The sequence below is a fragment of the Triticum urartu genome, chromosome 2A, assembly GCF_056163025.1.
Source record: "Triticum urartu cultivar PI428250 chromosome 2A, HENAU_Tu73, whole genome shotgun sequence".
Classification (NCBI taxonomy): domain Eukaryota; kingdom Viridiplantae; phylum Streptophyta; class Magnoliopsida; order Poales; family Poaceae; genus Triticum; species Triticum urartu.
Genome location: NC_141874.1, coordinates 312,621,023 through 312,646,621, shown reverse-complemented (window position 1 = coordinate 312,646,621; position 25,599 = coordinate 312,621,023).

Here is a 25,599-nt window from a genome sequence, read left to right as displayed (position 1 = left end):
GAAGTTGTTATTTGTGTGCAGGTGTTGTTTACGTTGTGTTGCTTGCTTCTCCTACTAGTTCGATAACCTTGGTTTCACATCCGAGGGAAGTACCTACCGTCGTTGTGCTGCATCATCCCTTCCTGTGTGGGGAAATACCGATGTAGCTTCAAGCTACATCAAAAGGAATTTTTGGCGCCGTTGCCGGGGAGGATCTTCAACATATACTAGGTTCCTAATCACAAATCTCATCTCTGTGCAATTTACATTATTTGTCATTTTCATCTCATTTTCCTCTCCCCCAGCTCACAAAAAATTGCCATTTTATTCGCCCCTCTTTTCCGTTAGCCGTTTTCTTGCCGGATTTTTTTAGTGCAATCTTGTTGTGTGGTCATCATGACTCAAGAGAACACAAAGTTATGTGATTTCTCAAATACTAACAACAATGATTTTATTGGGACTCCACTTGCTCCTCCTGCCACTAGTGCGGAGACTTGTGATATTAATACCGCTTTGTTGAATCTTTTTATGAAAGATCAATTTTCCGGTACTCCTAATGAGGATGACGCGTCCCATCTTAATACCTTCATGGAATTATGCGATATGCAAAAGAAAAAAGATGTCGACAATGATGTGGTGAATATGAAATTATTTTCGTTCTCTTTGTGTGATTCTGCAAAAAAATTGGTTTTCTTCTTTGCCTCGCAATAGTATCGATTCTTGGAATAAGTGCAAAGATGCTTTTATCACTCAGTATTTTTCGCCTGCAAAAATTATTTCCCTTAGAACCCAAATCATGAATTTCAAGCAAATTGAACATGCGCATGTTGCATAATCTTGGGAAAGGATGAAAATGATGCTGAGGAATTTCCCAACTCATGGGTTAAATCTTTGGATGATCATACAAAAATTTTATGCAGGTTTGAATTTTGTTTCTCGTAATCTTTTAGATTCCACCGCGGGAGGTACTTTTATGGAAATTACTTTGGGTGAATCCACCAAATTGCTTGATAATATTATGGCAAATTACTCGCAATTGCATACCGATAGAGCTCCTACTAGTAAAAATGTTAATTCGGTTGAAGAAATTTCTTCTTTGAGTGAAAAAAATGATGCTCTTGTGTAATTGGTTGCTAGTAGAAGTGCTCCTATTGATTTTAATGATATGCCTTTGTCTACTTTTATTGAGCAAAATAATGATGCCATAGATGTGAATTTTATCTCTCGAAATAATTTCAACAACAATGCTTATAAAGGTAATTTTAATCCTAGGCCTTTTCCTAGTATTTCCTCTAATAATTATGGTAATTCCTATGGAAATCAATCTTATAATAATAATGGAAACACGTCTGATCTTGAGAATAATATTAAAGAATTTATAAATACGCAAAAAGTTTTCAACACTTCCATAGAAGAAAAGTTGAGTAAGATTGATGATTTGTCTAGAAGTTTTGATAGAATTGCTCATGATGTGGAAAACCTCAAGATGAAAATTTTTGTGCCTAAGGTTGACGAATCAATTAAAGCTATTTATGTTTGTATGGATGAAAGTAAGAAAAGAACTGCTACGCTTAGAGCTAAAAGAGAATTTTTAGATAAAGGGTTTTCTAGTGATTTCTTTCGTAGAAGTGATGAAGATGTTAAAATATTTGGTGTTTCTTCTATTTATTCCTTGTTTAGTAATATTAAGATTTATGAAAAAGGGATTGTATAAGAGATAACTTTAGCTAGAAGTCATCCCGATATTTTGGAGGATGAAAATCTTGTTGATAAAATTGATAAAAGTGGGTTTGAAGAGGTCAAAACTTTAGCTAGTGATGTGCCCACTCTTTTGGATTACAAAGACCGTAATTATGATAGTTTCTCTTTGATTGATTGTATTTCTTTGTTGCAATCCATGATAATTCACCCCATGCTTATGAACAAAATAAATCTTTTACTAAACATATTATTGATGCTATGATGAAAGCTTTAGAAAAAAAGCTGGAATTAGAAGTTCCGATTCCTAGAAATTTGCATGATGAATGGGAACCTACTATCAAAGTCAAGATTAAAAATTATGAGTATTTTGCTTTGTGTGACTTGGGTGCTAGTGTTTCTACTATTCTGAAATCTTTATGTGATGTGCTTGGTCTTACCGATCTTGAATGGTGTTCTTTGAATTTGCACTTGGCGGATTCTACTATTAAAAATCCTATGGGAAGATTTAATGATGTTCTTATTCTTGGAAATAGGAATTATGTGCCCATAGATTTTATTGTTCCTGATATTGATTGCAATCCGTCTTGTCCAATTATTCTTGGTAGACCATTTTTACGCACGGTCGGTGCCGTGATAGATATGAAAGAAGGCAATATTAAGTTCCAATTTCCTTTGAGGAAGGGTATGGGGCACTTTCCTAGAATAAGAATTAGGCCACCATATGAATCAATCATGAGGGAATCTTATGGATCTCAAACCAAAGATGACAAAACTTAGATCCTTGTTTTATTCCTAGCTAAGGGCGTAAAACTATAACGCTTGTTGGGAGGCAACCCAATGAATAAAATTTATTTTTGCTTTTTTCTTCCTATTTTTGAGTGTTAGCACAAGTATTCTACTGTTATGATTGTGTTTTTTTATGTTTTAATTAGTATTTGTGCCAAGTAAATCCTTTAGGATCTTCTTGGGTGATAATTGTTTGATCTTGCTGAAAAAACAGAAACTTTTGTGCTCACGAAAATAATTCTCATTTTTTGCAGGGAGAAATAAAATACCCATTCCACATGAAGTAGATCAATATACAAATATCTCAGGTCGTCCTAATTTTTCAGAATTTTTGGACTGACAGAAGTATTCGTAATAGTCAGATTGGTACAGACTGTTCTGTTTTGACAGATTCTGTTTTTTTGTGTTGTGTGCTTATTTTGATGGCTCTATGGTTTTCTTTGCTGAGTTTTTTTCCATAGAAAAGTTGGAATATAGTAGATATAAGGCAAAAACAGGATATGTATTTGTTTGATACAACACTTATAGTAGTGATTTATTATTTTCTTATACTAGCTGATCTCACGAAGGTTTTGTTGAGTTTTGTGTGATTGAAGTTTTCAAGTTTTGGGTTATCTTATGATGGATGAAGGAGTAAGGAGTAGAAGAGCCTAAGCTTGGGGATGCCTTGGCATCCCAAGCTATTATCCAAAAATGAGCAACCAACTAAGCTTGGGGATGCCCCCGAGTGGCATCCCCTCTTTCTTCTAGTGACCATCGGTATTTTACTCGAAGCTATATTTTTATTCGTCACATACTATGTGTTTTGCTTGGAGCGTCTTGTATGATATGAGTCTTTGCTTGTTTCATTCTGTGTTTGAAGTCTTGATCCCTTGCTGGACATACCTATTTGGGAGAGCCAAAATTATGTCATGACTTGTTAGAATTGCTCTCTTTACTTCACTTAAATCTTTTATGAGCTATGGACTTGCTCTAGTGCTTCACTTATATCTTTTTGAGCACGGTGTGCTTAGTATTTTTGAAGAAATGATCTCTTGCTTCACTTAGATTTATTTGAGAGTTAGTAAAATTTTCAAGAAATTCTCTCTTGCTTCACTTAAATTAATTTGAGAGAAATAGATATTATGCTCATGATCTTCACTTATATTTGTTTGAGCTTATTAAAAGCAACACATGAAAATTAGTCCCAAAGTGATAGATATCCAAGACGGATATAATAAAAACTTTCATGAAGATCATTGGACAAAATAGACTTGATTCTTCATAATAGTTTTGAGATATGACGATGTGATATGTGAGTCATCTTGATGAGTAATTATGCTTTAGTAAGAATATTGGTGTTAAGGTTTGTGATTCCCAATGCAAGCACGGAATTCAATAGTTATGCAATGAAATTATATCCTACTTGTGATGCATTATTCGGTGTTAGTTATGCTTAATGCTCGCTTATGAGATTATTCGTTTCTTGGTTGGTCGTTTCTCAATCTTTTGCTAGACTTCATTTTCCACTTAGTATGATCACTACTTGTGCATCCAAAAACCTTTAACCCAGTTTTGCCACATGAGTCCACTATATCTACCTATATGTGGTATTCTTTTGCCGTTCTAAGAAAATTTGCATGCGCCATCCCTAATTTTCAAAAATAAACTTCTATTTTGTGTGTTCATTTTGCTCACGGAGCGGTGAGGGGTGTCTAATATTTTCCATGCTAGATGAGTTATTCTCACGATGAGTGTTTCTTCACTTGTCATTGCACGAGAGTAAGGCAAAGGGATTAGGGATGCCCAGTCCCGAAATGAAAAAAAAATGAATTTACTTTATGTTGTCAAATAATAAATTCCTTGGAAAGTGTTGGTATGGAGGGAACCCGTGGATACGGTTAGCCATGGAAAGTGAAAGTATGGTGGAAAAGGGAATAAACTTTATTTTCTATTTGGGAACCGCCTATGATATATCTAGCATGGAAAGTTTTGGGAACTCTAAGTCGTTTTCATTGGTGGGATGGAGACATCTCCCAAAATGTTTTTATCTCTAAGTTTTTCACTTTCAGCTCTGGCACCTCTACAAATCCCTACCTCCCTCTGCGAAGGCCCTTTCTTTTACTTTATGCAATTTTTATTTTTGAAATTGAGTCTCTAGCTTCTCTTATAAAAGCACCAAATAGGAGGCAATATGATCATACTTGAGTATGGGGTGTAGCTAATATGCGAGTGTGTTTCATGAATGGATCAATGGTCGAGCATGATGGGCTAGGGATAACTTATTTTAGCATTGATATTTTGAAAGACATGGTTGCTTGTTGATATGCTTGAGTATTTAAATTATCATGACAAAACTAGACTATTACTTTAAACAATATAAAAGTCGAAATGTACATGCTATGAAGAAAAGAATTATGATATGACATGTTAGGCAACGTTCCACATCAAAAATTCTGTTCTTATCACTTCCCTACTCGAGGACGAGTAGGAGTTAATCTTGGGGATGCTGATACGTCTCCAACGTATCTATAATTTTTTATTGTTCCATGCTGTTATATTATAAATCTTGGGTATTTATAATCATTTTATATCATTTTTTGGTACTAACCTATTGACATAGTGCCAAGTGCCAGGTGTTGTTTTTTCCATGTATTTTACATCGCAGAAAATCAATATCAAACGGAGTCCAAAATCCACGAACCTTTACAAAGATTTATTATGGGCTAGAAGGAACACAGCGGGCCCTGGCTACGCCTAGGGGGTGCCCCGAGGGGAGCACAACTCACCAGGGCGCGCCAAGAGGCCCAAGCGCGCCCTGGTGGGTTGTGCCCACCTTGCGTGCCCCCGAACCACCTCTTTGATCTATAAATACCCCAATATTCCCAAGATGCTAGGGGAGTCGACGAAATATTGATCCAGCTGCCACAGTGTCCAAAACCACCACACCATCTCGTATGGGGTTCACCACCTCCATTGGTGCCTCTCTGACGATGTGTGAGTAGTTCTTTGTAGACCTTCGGGTCCGTAGTTAGTAGCTAGATGGATTCCTCTCTCTCTCTCTCTCTCTCTCTCTTGATTCTCAATACAATGGTCTCTTGGAGATCCATATGATGTAACTCTTTTGTGGTGTCTTGTTGCATTACCCGTTTCTCCATGGACTTAATACACTAGATGCATGCTGGATAGCGGTCGATGTGTGGAGTAATAGTAGTAGATGCAGGTAGGAGTAGGTCTACTAATCTTGGACGTGATGCCTATGTAATGATCATTGCCTTGATATCATCATGAGTATTTGAAGTTCTATCAATTGACCAATAATAATTTGTTCACCCACCGTTTGCTATTTTTCTAAAGAGAAACCACTAGTGAAACCTAAGGCCCCCAGGTCTCTTTCTCATATTATTTGACTTTGCAGTCTATTTTCCTTTGCGTTTAGATTCTTATCTACTAAACCAAAAACCCAAAAATACTTTGCGTTCGATCTGTCAATCTACTACAAATTTACCTCACGTCTGTTAGCCAATTTTGAGGTGCCGTACTCCGGAAGGGATTCATAACCCCTTTAACACGTCGGGTTGCGAGGAGTTGTTATTTGTGTGCAGGTGATGTTTACGTTGTGTTGCTTGGTACTCCTACTGGTTCGATAACCTTGGTTTCACATCTGAGGGAAATACCTACCGCCGCTGTGCTGCATCATCCCTTCCTCTTTGGGGAAATACCGACGTAGCTTCAAGCGACACCAGGGAGGGGCGACATCGTTCCCAGGCAGCTGTCGCGGAAGAAAGCTGGGAGGGGAGGGGTGGCGGCGCTCCCAGGCCGCTGCTGCGGTAGAATGCTGGGAGGGAAGGGGCAGCGGCGCTCCCAGGCTGCTTCCACGATAGAAGGCTGGGAGGGGAGGGGTGGCGGCGGTCTGGTGGTGGATGTGCAGAATAAGGTGGGTGTTATCAGAATAAGACTCTTAAGGGGTGTTATCATAATAGGCCCACCCTACACACACACACACACACACACACATATATATAACTGAAATAGACATCCAATTACATAAGTGACTATACAGATCATTCGCACACACCTCAATAAACAATTGCATGCATTCTAAACTAGGAGAAACGATCGTCTAGTCATCTACTCATTGTGATGCTCCCGCCACTACTTTGTGGCTTGATCCCTCATCTTGGGCAGGAAGAATACACTTCTTCATGTCAACGATCCGCCTGTACATTTCGTAGCTTGTGTACGTGTCCTTGTCCGCGTACTTGGCATGTTGTTCATCCAGCCTGTGATGCCAGACACTGTGCGAGGCGTTTTTTTATCCTTCTTCCTCTTATCCTTCACCTTCATGTAGTATGGGTCGATGATGGCCGAGGCAAGGTCAATCCGGGAGTTCTATTTGTTGTTGTAACTGCCCCAGACCTTGCAGTGGTCCTGGATGTTGAAAAGCTTCTGGAATTTCAAGCCTGAAACCTTGAGCGCTTTTAGATCGTTGGTGGTGTCCACTGTAGCGAAACTGTAGTCGGAGCTATTGATAAACCTGGAGAAACCCTCACAAGGCCTCGTGGCCAGGTGGTAGTGGTAGACGAGGACGTTATGTTGCATGCACAACTGGGTGACGACAACCTTCTAATCATACACGACACGACCGCTGGTATACTCGAGGTCGAAGCCGACCACTTGGTACTTGTCCTCAGTAGGCAACTTCTCCCACAATCACCAATGGCACCGGTCCTTCATCGTCGCTCAGCCACTCCACCATTATCAGAGGACAGCTCCAGCTCGGAGGCTACACCGTAGCGGCGGCTCAAACCCAGGCGTAGTGTAGTGCGTGTGACGTCCCTGTTGGGTGTGCGCAAAACACCCACCACCCGCTCTACTGCCGCTGCCCCTCGGTAGCTGTTGTCGCCACTCCACCATCTGCCACCGTGGCCGCCACACCACCGTCGAAAGCCAGGGCCATTACCTGCTCCGCCGACGTGGCCCGAAGGCGGGAGGTGGTCGTCGTGGCCGCCACCCCACTGTTGGCCACCGTGGCCATCACCCGCTCCGCCACCATAGCCCAAAGGCGGGAGGTGGTGGTCGTGGCCGCCACCCCATCTCCTGTCATCTCCGTTAGCCCACCATTGACCACCGGGGTCATGACCAGCTCCCCCACCGCCGCCCGAAGGCGGGAGGCGGAGGTGGAGGCCTGCACATGCATCAGCGAACTTGCGTGCTACATCGAGTTCCTATGGGAGGAGGAGGAGCACCTCGTCGAGCATGCAAAGAGCCTTACTGCCACTGTGGCCGCAGAACACGCCGACACAGAGGCGAGGAATCAGGAGATCAACGAGGAGTCCCGCCACTTCGAGAGGGGTCGTCTGGAGCAGCAAAGGGCATTTGTGGTGAGCATCGCTGAAGGAGCAGCAGCGGCAAGCACTGTATTGCAGTTGTCCATCTCATCGGTAGGCTCCTCCTCCTCTGCCTCTTACTGACCGCGCTCGGTAGATGAGACGCTGCAGGAAGTAGTACAAAGCCCCATTATACGTCTCCGTCGTATCTACATTTCCAAACACTTTTTCCCTTGTTTTGGACTCTAACTTGCATGATTTGAATGGAACTAACCCGGACTGATGCTGTTTTCAGCTAAATTGCCATGGTGTTATTTTTGTGCGGAAATAAAAGTTCTTGGAATGACCTGAAAATCAACGGAGATTATTTTTGTAATATATAAAAAATACTGTAAGAAGAATGCACGTCAGGGGGCCCACATCCTGTCGACGAGGGTGGGGGCGCACCCCCCTGCCTCGTGGGCCCCCTGACGCTCCATCGACCTCAACTCCAACTCCATATATTCGTGTTTGGGGAGAAAAAATCAGAGAGAAGGATTCATCACGTTTTGCGATACGGAGCCGCCACCAAGCCCTAAACTCTCTTGGGAGGGCTGATCTAGAGTCCGTTCGGGGCTCCGGAGAGGGGAATCCGTCGCCATTGTCATCATCTACCTTCCTCCATCACCATTTTCATGATGGTCACCGCCGTGCGTGAGTAATTCCATCGTAGGCTTGCTGGACGGTGATGGGTTGGATGAGATTTATCATGTAATCGAGTTAGTTTTGTTAGGGTTTGATCCCTAGTAACCACTATGTTATGGGATTGATGTTGCTATGACTTTGCTATGCTTAATGCTTGTCACTAGGGCCCGAGTGCCACAATTTCAGATCTGAACCTATTCTGTTTTCATGAATATATGTGAGTTCTTGATCATATCTTGCAAGTCTATAGTCACCTATTATTTGTTATGATCCGTTAACCCCGAAGTGACAATAATCGGGACCACTACCGGTGATGATGGTAGTTTGAGGAGTTCTTGTATTCACTATGTGTTAATGCTTTGGTCCAGTACTCTATTAAAAGGAGGCCTTAATATCCCATAGTTTCCAATAGGACCCTGCTGCCACGGGAGGGTAGGACAAAAGTTGTCATGCAAGTTCTTTTCCATAAGCACGTATGACTATATTCGAAATACATGCCTACATTACATTGACGAACTGGAGCTAGTTCTGTGTCACCCTATGTTATAACTGTTGCATGATCGATCACATTCGACATAATTCTCCATCACCGATCCAATGCCTATGAGCTTTTCATATATTGTTCTTCACTTATTTACTTTTCCGTTGCTACTGTTACAATCACTATAAAACCAAAAATGTTACTTTTGCTACTGTTACCACTACTATCATATTGCTTTGCTACTAAATACTTTGCTGCAGATATTAAGTTTCCAGGTGTGGTTGAATTGACAACTCAGCTGCTAATACTTGAGAATATTCTTTGGCTCCCCTCGTGTCGAATCAATAATTTTGGGTTGAATACTCTACCCTCGAAAACTGTTGCGATCCCCTATACTTGTGGGTTATCAAGACTATTTTTTGGCGCCGTTGCCGGGGAGCATAGCTCTATTCTTTGAGTCACTTGGGATTTATATCTGATTATCACTATGAAGAACTTGAAAGATCAAAGAACCAAGATTTTTCCCTCAACTACGAGGGGAGGTAAGGAACTGCCATCTAGCTCTGCACTTGATTCACCTTCTGTTTTGAGTAAACTTGCGACACCTACACATGCTATTGATTCCGATAGGTCGCATGTTATTTATGATGCCACTTCTGCTTTGCATGATACTTATGATGAAACTACTTCTATGCTTGATAATACTATGCCACTAGGTGAATTTCTTGATGAACAACTTGCTAGGGCTAGAGAGAATGGAATTATTGAACCTGATAATATTGATGAAAGTGATGATGAAGAAACTCCCCCTAGATATGAATTGCCTATTGTTCGTGAAGGCTATGTTATGGATGAAGAAACTGCTAGAGACTTCTTAGCTTGCAATGATAGATATGATCTTAAGAAATTATTAGCTAGGCATAAAGAAAAGTCTTTGAATGCTAGAATGAAATATGACCCTGCTTTTGCTACTTCACCTATCTTTATTACTGATAAGGATTATGATTTCTCTGTCAATCCTGAGTTAATTACTTTGGTTGAATCTGATCCTTTTTATGGCTATGAATATGAACTGTTGTGGCACATCTTACTAAATTAAATGATATAGCCACCCTCTTTACACATGATGAGAAAACTTGCTATTACTTTATCCTTAAGTTGTTTCCGTTCTCATTAAAGGGTGATGCTAAGACATGGTTTAATTCTCTTGATCATGGTTGTGTGCGTAGTCCCCAGGATATGATTTATTACTTCTCTACTAAATATTTCCCCTCTCACAAGAAACAACCTGCCTTAAGGGAAATATATAATTTTGTGCAAATTGAAGAAGAGAGTCTCCCACAAGCTTAGGGGAGGTTACTCTGATTACTTAATGCTTTGCCTGATCATCCCCTTAAGAAAAATGAAATACTTAATATCTTTAATAATGGACTTACCGATGCTTCCAAAGACCACCTGGATAGTTGTGTTGGTTGTGCTGTCAGGGAAAGAACTATTGATCAAGCTGAATTGTTATTGAATAATATGTTGACTAATGAAAATAATTAGAAACTTGCTGAACCATCTCCTAAGCCAACTCCGAAGAAAAGGGGTATTCTATTTATCAGTCCTGAAGATATGCAAGAGGCAAAGAAATCTATGAAAGAAAAAGGTATTAAAGCTAAAGATCTTAAGAATTTACCACCTATTGAAGAAATCCATGGTCTTGATAACCCGACATAGGTAGTAAAGGTAAATTCTCTCTATAGATTTCATAAATGTGAAATTCCATTTAGAAAGTTTGCTAGCCAATGCTTGGATGAGTTTGATGACTTTATGGTTAAACAAGAAAACTTCAATGCTTATGTCGGTAGACAATTGAAACACAATGCTGAAATGCTTGAACACTTGAGTGATTATATGGCTAATGTTAATGGTGAACTTAAACTTATTAGTAAACATGCTTCTATGGTTACCACTCAAGTAGAACAAGTACTTAAAGCTCAGAATGATTTGCTCAATGAATTAAATAATAAGAAGAATGATAATGCTGTTAGAGTTATGACTATAGGAGGTAAAATGACTCTGGAACCTCTGTATCCTGAGGGCCATCCTAAGAGAATTGAGTAGGATTCTCAGAGAATTAATATTGATGCACTTAGTCCTTCTAAGAGGAAGAAAAATAAGAATGATAGGACTTTGCATGCTTCTAGTGAACCTGTTGTTGACACACCTGAGAATCCCAATGATATTTCTATTTCTGATGCTAAAACACAATCTAGTAATGAACATGAACCTAGTGATAATATTAATGATGATCTTCATGTTGATGCTCAACCTAGCAATGATAATGATGTAGAGATTGAACCTACTATTGATCTTGATAACCCACAATCAAAGAATCAACATTATGATAAGAGAGACTTTGTTGCTAGGAAGCACGGTAAGGAAAGAGAACCATGGGTTCAGAAACCCATGCCTTTTCGTCCTAAACCATCCAAGAAAAAGGATGAAGAGGATTTTGAGCACTTTGCTGAAATGATTAGACCTATCTTTTTGCGTATGCATTTGACTGATATGCTTAAAATGAATCCTTATGCTAAATACATGAAGGAAATTGTTACTAATAAAAGAAAGATACCGGAAGCTAAAATTTCCACCATCCTTGCTAATTACACTTTTAAGGGTGGAATACCAAAGAAACTTGGAGATCCTGGAGTACCAACTATACCATGCTCCATTAAAAGAAACTATGTTAAAACTGCTTTATGTGATCTTGGAGCTGGTGTTAGTGTTATGCCTCTCTCTTTATATCGTAGACTTGGTTTGAATAAGTTGACACCTACTGAAATATCTTTACAAATGGCTGGTAAATCAACTGCTATACCTATCGGTATTTGTGAGGATGTGCCTGTTGTGGTTGCAAACGTTACTATTTTAACGAACTTTGTTAGTCTTGATATTCCCGAGGACGATAGTATGTCTATTACTGTTGGAAGACCCTTTTTGAATATTGCAGGGGCTGTTATTGATTGCAATAAAGGCAATGTCACTTTTCATGTTAATGGCAACGAGCATACGGTACACTTTCCGAGGAAACAACCTCAAGTCCAGAGTATCAATTCTATTGGAAAAATTTCAACAATTACTATTGGAGGTTTTGAATTTCCTCTTCCTACTGCATTAGGAAAACAACGATTCAACTGTTACATGTTGTGGTAGTTGAACCCCTTTCCTCTGCATGACCTGTCATTGCCACAATAAATAGATGAAACCCACTAGCATGAGTAGGAATTTTTTGAGCCCTGATGTTCCTACTCATTCATGCTTGTTGTCATGCCTGCTACTGCTTAGAGTTGAGTCATGTCTGATTCATGGGGAATGAATTGGACCGTGGTGAACATGTCCTACCATTGAGAGCTAAGTGTGTGAACACGATTTGGTAAAGGTAGCGGTGAGAGGCCATGTAGGAGTACATGGTGGGTTGTCTCATTGCAGGCGTTCTCAGGAACTGAGTTCTGTGTTTGTGATCCATGAACAGTTACTACCACACATTGGGTTCTGGTAACTCGGCCCCTCTCGGCTTATTAATCAACTCGATCTCTGTCCAGGAGTTTCAACTAGTTTCTGGTGTTTGTAGGTAGTGTTAGTAGTCTACCAAGTGGCACCCGGTACAGGTGGGCTTGGGACAGACTAGGCACAGTGGCACGGTGTACCAAGTGGCACGCAGATGGTGGGCTTGGTAACCCTGCACACATCGTTTGTGGCCGTGAGCAACACCCCGGCCGGATCTCCTTGCGGATGGAACCCGAATAGGCGATAAACCTGGACGAGAGACTTGTGTGGTTAGTCAGGTCGTGGCCGACTCCCTCACCAGGCTTCCGCTTGAAGGTTGCCGAGGTACACGACGTGTACATGGTGGTAAGTGGCGAGAGCGTGTGTGAAGAAGTACACCCATGCAGGATTATCATTATCTATTCGAATAGCCGGATTCCTTGGATATGGAAACTTGGACCCCTTGCATCGTTCATAGACAAGTGAAAGTGGACACTCTAAAATGCGCAAGATAAGCGTGAGTGCTATGGATGGCGTTCTCATAGGGAGACTGGAGTGGATCCATAGTGGGGCATGGATATGGTGATTATGTGGACTCGTGCGCGCCACCTCGGAGAGTTATTTGCAGTAGTAGTTCAGGTTAGCCACCGAGTCAAAGCTGGCTTGCTGCAGTTAAACTCCACCACCCCCTTTGTTGCTACCAATGCATATGTAGTTAGTTCTGATGTAAGTCTTGCTGGGTACATTTGTACTCACGTTTGCTTAATTTATGTTTTGCAGAGAGACTTCAGTCTCGCTAGTTGTTCCACGTGGACTTCGACGTTTAGCTTGATACCTCAGCTACGATCTTGTGCCCTCGGCAGGATCTGGTAGATAGTCAGGCTTCTTAGCCTTTTTCATTTGTACAAGTTTGTACTCAGACATGTTAAGCTTCCGCATGTGCTTTGACTTGTATGCTCTGAATGTTGGGTCATGAGACCCATGTTTGTATTATCTGGCTCTTTGGAGCCCAATGAATAAATACTTGAGTCGTAGAGTTATGTTGTGATGCCATGTTGTATTTGCACATATTGAGCATATTGTGTGTATGATTGAAATGCTTGGTATGTGTGGGATCTGACAACCTAGTTGTTCATCATTGGTAGCCTCTATTATGGGGAAATGTAGTCTTGTGCTTCCATGAGCCATAGTAGTCTGCTACAGCCTGGTTCACCAAAGTCCTGCTAGCCCAGCACTACTGCTTTGGAACACTTAGACTAGCCGACATGTTATTCAATTCATTCCTGTGTCTGTCCCTTCGAGGAAATGTCACGCGATGACATCCGGAGTCCTGCTAGCCTGCTACAGCCCGGGTTCCCGGAGTCCTGTTAGCCCAGTTGCTACAGCCCGGATTCACATACTCCTGACCGTCATGCTCGATGTTGATTCATGTATGCATGTCCCCGTAAGTTAGTGCCACTTTGGGTTCACGACTAGTCATGTCGGCCCGGGTTCTCTATCATATGGATGCTAGCGACACTACCATATACGTGAGCCAAAAGGCACAAACGGTCCCGGGCCATGGTAAGGCGACACCCGTGGGGACACCGTGCCTAAGGCTGCAAAGTGATATGAGGTGTTACAGGCTAGATCGGTGTGACTTAGAATCGGGGTCCTGACATGTTGCCACCCGCGGCCCCAGCGGAGTGCCGCCCTACCATCCTCAGGGCGGCGCTGGGCCTGGCAACGTGGAGCGTGGGGCACTTCGGCGAGGTCTTCGGGGCGACGGCCTCGGAGGCCTACGTGCCACGCATGATGTACCAGGAGTATGCGCTGGAAGACGACCCTGGCTCATTTCTCGAGCCAGGCTGGGAGGAGGAGGCGCTAGAAGCTAAGGCCTTCCAGGAGCCCCCGAGGAGCCTCGCCAACCATGTCGGCGACAACAGCTACAGGGTACTACTAATCTATCAGGAGCAGGCTTACACTAACCATGGGGCGTAGGAGGATCAGGTCACAACGGCGGACGGCGGCCCCAGTTCAACGGCCTCCCTTCCACCAGGAGGAGCGCACTGGGGGATGCAGGGGAGGAGCCGGCAGCAAGGCCCCTCCCCGCATCACCTGGAGCAGGGCGTCCCCTGGAGGTAGGCCCTCTGTCGGGGAGGTGCTGGTGAGCCTTCCCCCAGCAGAGGAACCGTGGTCGCCGAGGGCGCCGATGGCGTCCCCTTTGCCCCTTGGCTTCGTCCTGGTTTCCGGACACACCAACAGGGGCCGAGGGTGGTGCAAGGCAGGGCCCTCGTCTGGAGATATGAAGCAAGGCTCGCGCCTCTGAAGATCTCTGCTCGTGACACTCTCACGTAATAATGACTGGGGTTGTACATGCCCCGGAGTCTCAGGAGTGCCACCCTCGGGCCTCGGGGGCTCCCTCCCACGTCCTAGTGGCAACACTTAGCTCTGCGCTGGTGAGAAGACAAGAAGACTAGACTAGGCACCGGACACGGCCATTTGCCTTTTATCTCTTTTCTGTAGCCCTGTTTTTCTGGCTTTGGATTTAAATTTGAAGTTGAATTTTTATTGGTATGCACGGGGGGGGGGGATGTCTTTTCTCATTCGTACGATTTCTTGCAATCTAGTTCCTTGCCCTGATTCAGAGTTCGCACTTGCTGCCTCCCCCCTCACGAGCTCCTCACGAGCGGGGGCTAGGCACGGCGCACGCGCGCTGCGGGCATGTCCTTCCATGGCTGGTGCATGCTTCTCACGAGGCCCTCTAGGACGGATCGGCAGGCCCCTCAGAAGCTCCCGACCTCACGAGCCGGTCGGGAACTGGCCCTAACTAAGGTAAACTGTTGCAGTAAGCAAGTGGCGGGACTCGCGGGCTCATAAAAACACATCTCCAGCTTGGCCTAAGGAATGGAGGCAGTAATCTGTTTACATGAGGGGCTCCCCCTCCCAAAATGATCTTACAACTTTCAGGGCCATGCCCGATCTTTCACATGCAGGGTTAATGACAAGGAAGCACGGGCTTAATCGTACATATCGTTCAGGCGTCCTCTGGGTCGCCCTCAGACGCGTCGCTGGCGTCGCCGTCACCATCGCCGGCATCACCGCCACCATTGCCGGCGCCGCCCACACCATCGTCGACCACGTCACCTTCATCCGCCACGACCACCACCGCGTCGTCCTCGGAGGTGAAGGCCCTGACTAGAGCATACACATTGTCTTCTACCCAGCACGCCAGGTTGCCCCGGATGGCCTCAGGCATAGGGGCAATGGCAGCATCCAAATCAAACTTGGGGTAGGTGTTCTTGAGGTGGTTGAAGACGCGGGGGAATGCGCGCCTGAGCAAGCCACAACTCCTCTCTTCAACAAGCTCGCGAGCCCTCTCTGATCGATTCTCCAGGCATGTCACCACATTGGTGAAGAAGTGGAGGTGACTGGAGTAATTGTTCGAGTGGGGATGAGGGGCATCTTCATCGTAGATGGTGCCCAGTGCCGCATTGGCTCTGATACTGAGGCTTTGGAGCATGGGGGCGTGCTCTCGCTCCAGCGTCCACCGCCGGGGCGCTTCCTCCCTGCTCTGCTGCACGGAGGACTCGGCGCTGGTGACCCGCTGCTGAAGAGAAAGCAGCTCGGCGCGGGCGGAAGCCAGCTCAGCTTGCACTGAGATCAGGGCTGCTGCGGCAGCTTCCTCGCATTGTCCCGCCTCAGCCAACCCCGACTTAAGGGCAATAGTCCGGCCCACTGCTTCGGCTTCGATGAGCTTCATATTCAAGTCGTACCTGCCCACAAGATCCGCGCGAGCCTCGGCCACCCGGCGATTGACCTCCTCCTGGGCCATGGCCTCCCGCGCGCCGACAGCATCCTCCGCTTCGGTGACTTGGTGCTCCCTCGTCTCCAACCGCTCAAGCTCAAGGCTGCGCTCCGTGGCTTCCAATGCCAGTGCTTCCTCACGCTTTAGGATCTCTTCCTCCTCGGTAGACGTCCCCTTCATCGACGCTAGGGCTGCCTTGCGCACCTCTACTTGCTGCTCCAGGGAGGCACTCCAGGCTAGGAGCTCCCATGCGCGTTTCTCTGCGATCTCGCGACGATGATCAGCTTCCCGGGCATCTTTCGAGGCTTGAGCGCAGGCCTCGCGCGAGGTCGCAAGAGACGCCTCGGCCTTCGCATTATCAAGCTCGCGCTAGTGGTGCCCGAGGTTGATGGCCACCTTCAGTTTATGCTGCTCCTCCATCAGCCGAAGACCCTCGGCCTCGAGGCACGTGTCTACATCCACGAGTTCTCCGCCAAGCCGGCTCATCGTGCCCATCGCCTCCCGAAAGAGCTCGTGGCGGACGACACTCCGTTCATGCGCAAACTTGAGCGCGCGGCCAATTCGGTCCTCCACAGCGGGGGTCACCGACAGGATCCGAAGCGGCTCGCTCCCCTTCCGCAGGGGCTGAGGGCTGCCGCCCCCCGGTCGCCGACTGGGCTTCGGCGGGAGCCTGGTTGTGTTAAGGCTCACTACTCGAAGAAGAAAATAGACTGAAGCCATCCAACCGCCGTATACAACCAGAGGAGGAGCCCTTGGCACGCTCGTCGCACCCCTGACGAGGCCATGAAGAAGAGACGGCAGGAGCGCGGGCTCGAGGCGCCAAGCTAGCGTGTCTGCCTCTTCGGCCGACCTCGCGCCGGGGGCAGCATGCTGGCTTGGGACGCTCAATGCTAGCGGGAGATTCGAGGTAGGAGGAGGTTGCTTCCTGGGAGGCTTCACGGCCTTAGCATATGGGATCCTGAAGAGCCACCGTCAGGAAGGGAACCAGCACTCGAGGAATTACAAAGATAAGGTACTTACTCATCTATGGCAATGTACTTCCTCTATTTCAACGGCCGGAAGGCGCCGCTGGTGTGGCAGTTTGGGGACCCCTTCCTTTGCAGAGTGCATCGAAGTCTACACGCAGCCGGCCGAAGCGTTGGACTTGGCAACTAGCGCAGGGCGAGGCTGGTGAAGCGCCCGAGGAGGCGACCTTAGGAGCGCCAAGCTGGGGAGAGCCAACGGGTTCCGCCTCGCGATGACCTCCTGAAGCCTTGGGAGCTTCGACCTCAGGAGCAGCGGATTGCGCCGTCCCCTCAACTTCCATCCCATAGCAAGAGTTGCGAGCTCCCGGAGATGGCACCTCAGGAGCCACGGGCAGCGTCGACACCTCGGCACCCGCTCCTCCAGCCTTCGGTGGTGCTTGCCCCCCTGCGTCCACTCTTGGGGAAAGTGCGGCACCGGCGACAAGGAGGGGAACCACGGTGACGGGGTTCTCACGGGACCCCTCAAGGCCGACCGGACGCAGCCGCCATTTGTCAAAGGAGGCATCTACCCTGCGAACTCCACCCTGTTTGAGCAACAGCACAAGAGATAGCCCTCCAATGGCATATCGGCTGGCGAGGGGTCGCCCGCCAGGACCTCGAGCACCGTTATTCATGCCTCGAGCGGAATCCCTGACTCCTGAAGCCGCATGCGATCCTGACCGACAAACATGGCCCACACCAGCTGGGAATGCGCTGAAGTGGGGCGACGCGGCGTCGGAGGAACTCCTTCATCACCATGGGCGCGGTCAAGCCAAGATCTTTCAACTTCTTCAGCTGGAGCCAGACGAAGGCAAGGCGGGGGCTCTTAAGCTTCTCGTCAGCCCAGCCGGAGCTGGGGACGGCGAGCGCCGACGGAGGCAAGATAAAAGGGTTGAGCACTCCGGCATCCACATACACCGACCGCCTCCGGAACCCGCTCGCAGACGGCGGGAGTTCAAAGTCAACCCTGAGCCGGCCGTCGCTGCCATGGCCTGGAAGCTCAGGCACCCCAAGCATTGCCAGGGGTCGGTCAGGTGCAGTGAGAAGAAATGGCGCAGAAGGGCCACGGAGGGGGCGATGCCCACCATGGCCTCGCAGACAAAGGCAAATACGGCAAGAAGAGCGACATATTGGGGATCTAGGTGGAGCAGATGAATCTGGTAATGGGAATGCACGCGTTGAAGAAGGCGGAGAAGGGAGGGACCAGGCTAGCCCACAGGGCGTCAATGAAGAATTGGACCTCGGTGGCTCTTCTATTGACTGAAGCTTGGGGCGCGGGCCAGGCCGCCGTCCCTCCCCATTTGTTGAACCTGGTGGCGACCGCAAGGCGGACCTTGCCGATGGCCTCCTAATTGACCACCTGTGATCGGCCGATGGAGGGCTCGACGGCCAAAGGCAGGCTGGCTGAGGACAGGGCTTCTTCCTTTTCTCCGTCTGGTTCGGCACCATGGCGATGGACTGGACTGAGTTTAGGTTGGATTGGGAGAGGGAGCCAAGGTTCGAAGAAGAGGAGGATTCGGGGAGTGCGTTGCCAGCAATGGGGAAATAATTGCGTGGGATGCCGTGGCCACCTAGCCAGGCGGATATCAACGCAGCGTGGGGAAGCGGGGCCGCCCACATCCAATCGATCGCCATGCGTCAAGCAGGGCCACGGGCTATTGGGGCCCATGGTGCTCCGCACTTGCCCCTTGGCTTCGCCTCGAAGCCAAGCCCGAGCGCGCCTTGGGCCAGGGGGCTACTGTTAGTGTTCTGGGAACAGGGGTCCCCAAACTTACCCCCTGCAGCCCACAGCGTGGCTCCATCAGCAGCCCTGTACGGCCCATCTTCACCAGCAAACAATCAAGACCCTCGCGAGGGGCCAAGACACATGAGGCGGACGACACAAGACCTCGTCGGGGGCAGCCTCACCAGGCTGGGTCGCGTGGAGCGGAGAAATCAAGCCAAGGGACACCTCGCGAGGTTTCTATGACGCAAGCCATGACCACTGGAGCCAGGCGGGCACCAGTGCGCAGTGTCCTCGTTTCCTATTAGGTGCTAAAGAGGAAATAGCAGGTGAGGAGTCCCGAGGCATCATGCAAAGGTTTCCATATCGGTGCAACGAGACCAAGACCAGTAGGACGACAGGACGGAGGTCACCGTGGAGCCCAAGATAGCGTCACCACCGGAGCCTTTGGCAGGCGAACACTACTTTTGTCAGGATAACTTGTACCAGTTGTCTCCCTTTGAATTTGGCCATTGTGGGATCCCTTCCCGCTCAATATTTGGTAAGAGGACCAGGGCCTCTATAAATAGGACTAGCCACCATAGTAGGAGGAGACGAGAACTGATCCAGAGAGAGAGAGAGGAGAGATCACATCTAGATCATCCTCAACCACACAAGTTCGCCAAGCACAAGAACACCTCTCCTCAGGAGGCTATTCTTCCCTTGTAACTGTTCATCCTTAGCCCAAGAGGCAATCCACCACACCACACTAGACTAGGGTATTACACCACATAGGTGGCCCGAACCAGTATAAACCCTGTGTCTCTTGTTCTTTGGGTTCGTCGAGCTAGGCCGTGAGATCATGAAGTGCGCGAGCTAGAGAGGGGGGATCTTCGTGTGCACACTAGTGTTCGAACCTCAAGGGTTTTGCTAGAACTTGAAATCCGATAGCAGTGTCCTGGGGAGTTGAGGTCCAAGGTGTTTTTGTCATAGTGCTTATCGTTTCAGTTCCAGAATACTAGAGTCCGCCGACATCGAAAACACTTCTATAATCTTTGTGGTGAGACTAGTTTGATGAAACGCAGTACTTGGGAGAGCGATCAGATGTATTGCCATAGCTAGTATATCAAATATTTCGAACGTCTGAGGTACACGATTTCCGAAGGTTTCTTGGTTATGTGTTGAAGGATGGATACAGTTGGAGCGTAGGGCTTGTTAGTTGTGTGATATATTGTGCCTCCCTGTATCCCCAACACCAGATTGCAAAACCAGAAAGTTTCGGGAGTTAATAGGTGGGAATTCAAGTAGTTGTCTAGGATATCTTTTCGACAGATGCATGATATGAGATTGGGGTTCGACGTCTAGTGGTCCGCCTATCCACGGTTGGTTTAACAGTGGTCTCGTTGTGTCTTAAAGAGTCCTTGGCTATGCTGACTCGGGGACACTTCATATGGCATGTGCACTGCCTTGTACATGATGGTGCTATACGATCTAGCCCGGGTGGGCCCCGCCACAAAAATTTCGGACGAAATCTCTATCATATGTTTGTTTTCGGCTTATTCTGCAAGCCAATCCTCTGTTTTGTTTTGAGTTTTGGTATTCAAGTTCCTTTAATGTCAAGTGTTGATTCCATACCTTTTGCTAAATGGTGTTCTCATACTTCTACGTGAATAATAATCCTTCTTGATCATTGCGGTTCCCATGTTAATTCTTTTCCAACTGGCGTGCTTCTTGTCAAGATGATCCTATCATTTTCTCCATTCGCAAGATCACTTCTCAGTTTTCCCGACGGTGTTTGTTTCATCTGTCCCAAGTTGCCTTTGTTTTCCCGCCATCCCACCCTTTTTCTTCAAGTAATCAGAATGCTTAATCTAGTATCCTTTTTATTGTGGGAAGTCTCTTCATTCCTTTCCTTCAATGATCTTACTCGGTGATTTCTCGTGGAGATGCTCAGGAGCTATAAGTGCATCATTCCTCGTTCTTTTTTCTGGTCTCGTGGTTTCAATTCAAGCTTCGATGTTGATCATGTCCCTTTCCCTGTTTCAAATTCTTTCTGATGCCGGTGCACCTCTTAATCATTCACTTCTCGCTATTAATTTGCTCTGGAGTGTTGAAGATATCTCGGAAGATTCATGATTCCATTCTTAATGCGTTCAAGTTATTTCGAGGTTGTTATCTCATTCAAGCCATTTAACTCAACCGGTGGAATCTCCCTTTCAACTAATCATTCAACGGTGTATCTTTTAGTGGGACATAACCCACAGGTCTTTTCCCAGAATCTTACCTAACTCTTCTAATTCTTTTTCGGAGTTATTCTAAAATTCATTTCAACTTTTGACGTAAGAATGGATTCCATCACTCATATGCCTCCTCCAAGATTGCTTTAAAATTCTTTTCGCCATTGGCTCAATCTTTCTATTCTTCATTATTCTGGAGTGTCTCAACAATTCATGGTGGTATTTCTCGTCGTCATTCTCGAATTTTGAAGATCGAAGAAGATTTTTTCCTAAATCTTGGTCCGTTCTCTTCAAGATTCGTGGTTCTAGCTTCATGTCATCCTCTCAAATCATTTCCAATCATGAGAATTCTTTTCATACACATCTGAAGCATTTCATGAGTTCTTTCCATTTTATTCCTACGAAGGCCATCATTTTAGAAGATTTATTCATTCTCAACATTCAGCTCTCATTCCTCAATTCTACCAGCCGGCGCATCATTCAAATATCCTCTTATCAGTTCATGATCTCTTCATTCTCTCATATCTGATTTCCCTCAAGCATCTTCCTTCATTTTCTAATTCTTCTTAGTGATTTGTTCTCTTTGCCTCGTTCATTTTCTAATTCTTCTCAGCTATTTAATCATCAGCATAGTCATTACCACCAACACTAGTTGTTTAATCATCATAGTCATAGTGTAGCACATTATCATCTTCAAACTCATTCTAGCTAGCTAATCACTACCAACACTAGCTACGGTACCTATCTAATCACCACCAACACTAGCTAATAATAATCATCATAGTCATTACCACCAACACTAGCTATTTAATCATCATAGTCATAGTGTAGCACATCATCATCTTCAAACTCATTCTAGCTAGCTAATCACACCTTCTTCTCTCTCCCTCAGATAAAATACCATAGAACATGTGTAGCTCTCCGGATTCATCATATTGGTGCATGCAGATGAACCTGTCTCCTAATTGTGGGATGCGCTTCTGATTGCTACCCCCTAGTACTTCCCTGCAATCCTTCACCATTTTGCTCCAGTGTTTCACTATTAAGCATTCCTCGGTTTTAGAAATCTTGAATGCACTCATGTGCGCTATAGGTGTCTTGGCCGTAAGCTAATCATTGCCATGCGACCTTTACTCTCGGTCCAATGAGGCACAACTATCATCGGGAGTCCCCATTTAAGAACACCGTATAGTAACATACTTAGCAATGAAGTTTAGCTTAAAAAATAATGTATGCAAAAGATGCACTGAGGACAAATAGTAAAAATCTTACCATATTTCCTTAATAGATGTGACCGTAGTTCAATACAAACACTATTGGTCGCACATTTTGAGTACTAAGATCCTCAAGCCATGAAACATAATGACTTATCTCCTCACAGTTTAGCAACCCCGGGACAATGGACGGTCATGTCTACCAAGTGTCGGGCATGTTTGTTTGAATGGAAATAAGCTGTCAATAGGAATTAGTTGTCAACTATTTTTGAATAAACAATATCGAAGACATAAATATGTGTAACAAACTCACATAATGGTAGAACTGGAGGCATCCGCACATCGACCCAGATGTCGATATTAACTTCAATATCATCTTCCGGACGAATATCAAAGGTGATAACCATATTAGTCTCAAATGCATAAGCCTTGCATAGTGCTTGCCGAGTTTTGCATTCAAAATAGGTGTAGGTGTCTGCATTGTATAATTTTGCGTCAAAAGTATAACCATGCTTGGTCTTCAAGTTAACTCTCTTTACCTCCATAGTTTTCATAGGACTAAAACCTATCTTATCCAGGATAAAACTTCTTGCATGGCATGGGAAACGCTAGTAGAATAGTAAAAAAATAAAATTATAATTTGAAGCAAAAGAAGAACAAGTCATGCTTAATTATGAAAAAGACTTGTCATTGTGACTTACTGTATCCACTATGAAGGTCTCATCCAGCTTGATGCTGAAGCGCCTACCATCAACTAGGAAATTTCTGTCGCGCAGGTCATGCTCGTCTTCGCAGTATTCACACATACTGAAATACTTTTCGTTGTCAGACATTTCCTATGTTCATAGTTGAAACACATGCTACTTAAAGTCAACTCGAAATGTCGTTTGATTCTCTTACTAGCAAATCTGGGGCACTCGATACTTCCTACATATTCTAGCACATGTGATGCTTAAATTCACAGAAAAATACGGCATGAACTTTGCTAAAATAGGACATATCGAGCGCCTGAAATTTTCCAGAACGAAAATGAATCAACACTCCGGCAAAACATAGGCCACTCAGAAATGAATGAACACTTCACACATGAGCATAAGCTGGTGCTCATTGCATTTTAATGGTTCAATATTGACAATTTTTTTGAATATATCTTATAACCCAAACACTTCATTTGGTTAATAAGCATAACTAAATACCCTAGTCTTACTTTATTCAACACCGAGGAGTGGAGAAGGAGGAGGTGGACTTTTAGCTCACCGACTCGGGTGTAGAGGAAGTAGAGGTAGCTCGGATGACGATCACTCCAAGGAGACACGACTCTACAAAACCTGCATATTCCACCAAGTAAAATTTTAATTAGATCATCAAATCTCATATAGCATTCTTTGATGACAAAGTGATAGTGACATAAATTCACTAGTTCTATTAATTCAACTAGTTAAACTAAGCACTTAGTAAAAATAAACTAGTTCTATTTATTTTCTTACTAAAATTAAACTAGTTCTATAGTGAAATTTTAATTAGATCATCAAACCTCATATAACTTAATTTTCTTACTAAAAACAAACTAGTTCTATTAATTAAACTAGTTCAACTAAGCACTTACTATAAATAAAAATAATTATTTTTCTTACTAAAAATAGTAAAAACTACATTATACAAGAACAGTACAAAAAAGTTTAGGGTTCAGGAGAGATGGAGGGAGGAGGTAGGAGGAGGAGGGAGGAGGGAGGAGGAGGGGGCGAACGGAGGAGGAGTGGAGGGGGAAGTAGGAGGGAGGAGGGGGCGGCTGGGCGAGGAGCGAGGGGGGAAGAGGGACGAGGGGGAGGCTGGAGGTGGAGGGAGGGGCGCGGTAGGGAGGAGGGAGGAGGAGGAAGGATTACCTCGGTGGAGGAGGAGGAGCGGCGGCGGCGGCGACCACGCGGTGGGCACGTGGCGGACGACGAGGGGTGCGGGCGAGTGAGAGTGGAGAGGAAGAGTGGGGGCGGTCGGTTGGGGAAGGTAAAGTTGAACTTAGCAATAGCGAGGGATATGAAAAACCGTTACTACTAAGTTCAATAGCGGTAGTGCGCCTGCAATACAGGCGCTACTACTATACCTTATAGGGTGGCAATGTCATGTCATTTTTAATGGTAGCTCATTTTGTAACTAGCGCGCTTCTGCTACTTTTATAGCAGTAGCGCTGTTTATCCACACGCGCTTCTGCTAAGTAGCATTAGCGCCTTATTTTAAACCACGCTGCTGGTAATATTCTGTGTATAAGGTTTTCCCTAGTAGTGTCTCTTCCGTTTGGTCTTGTCTTGGATGTTGCAATCTTGCTCTTGAGCCCTTGTACAGTCGGGACAACGTACCTGGGGTCTGTTGCACCGTTAGGTGGTGTCATGATTGCTCCCCCTCCCGTTGCATCGGGTCCAAACGAAGGCCAGCTTGGCGTCCAGCCACTAGAGTTCATCGCCAACCTGCGTGCTCCCCCATGTAGTCGCCTTCAGCTTCCATCCCCCTTCGCTAGGGTGATAGAGGTTGAACATCCGTCGGGTCTGAGGCTGCACATGAGGGGTTGTCGTAATGGAAGTATGCGGGCGTACATAGAGTTCCCTACACCTCATGTCATGATTCTCCGACGTGGCTGGAAGACCTTCGCACGTACCCACAACTTGTCGACGGGGCACGTTCTCCACTTCAAGCTAATGGACGACATGTTGCTCTCTGTCAAGGTCTTCGATCATTCGGGTGCTCGCTTAGGGTGCTGCGCGAAGAGCTCGACCAGCAACGAAAGCTCCTCCTTGAGCGATACGACAAGGAGGACAGTGACGGCGATGATGGCGGAGCCGATGGGGAGGATGATTGCTCCGACTCCGGCTGAACACCAGCTGCACCATCACCGTCAGCCAGTGGCACCACCATCTGCACCTGCATCTCCTCCCCGGCAAGGCGATTTGCCAGGGTGTTGGGTGAAGGTGGCATCTTCGCCTGCTCCAGCAGTCTTCCAGCAAGACCATGCAGCCTTCCTCGTGGGTTCCGGCTTCGTTCGCCCTGCCGCATCCTGCTGGCCATGGTAGTGGTGACCAGGGGATCTCCCCGCCGCTCTCCCCATGCATCACCTTCTTATGCACCCTCCCGATCTTGTCAGGCCCCGTCCCATGGGGCCTGACGTGATCAGGCCGTGCTTCTGCCCAGGCGC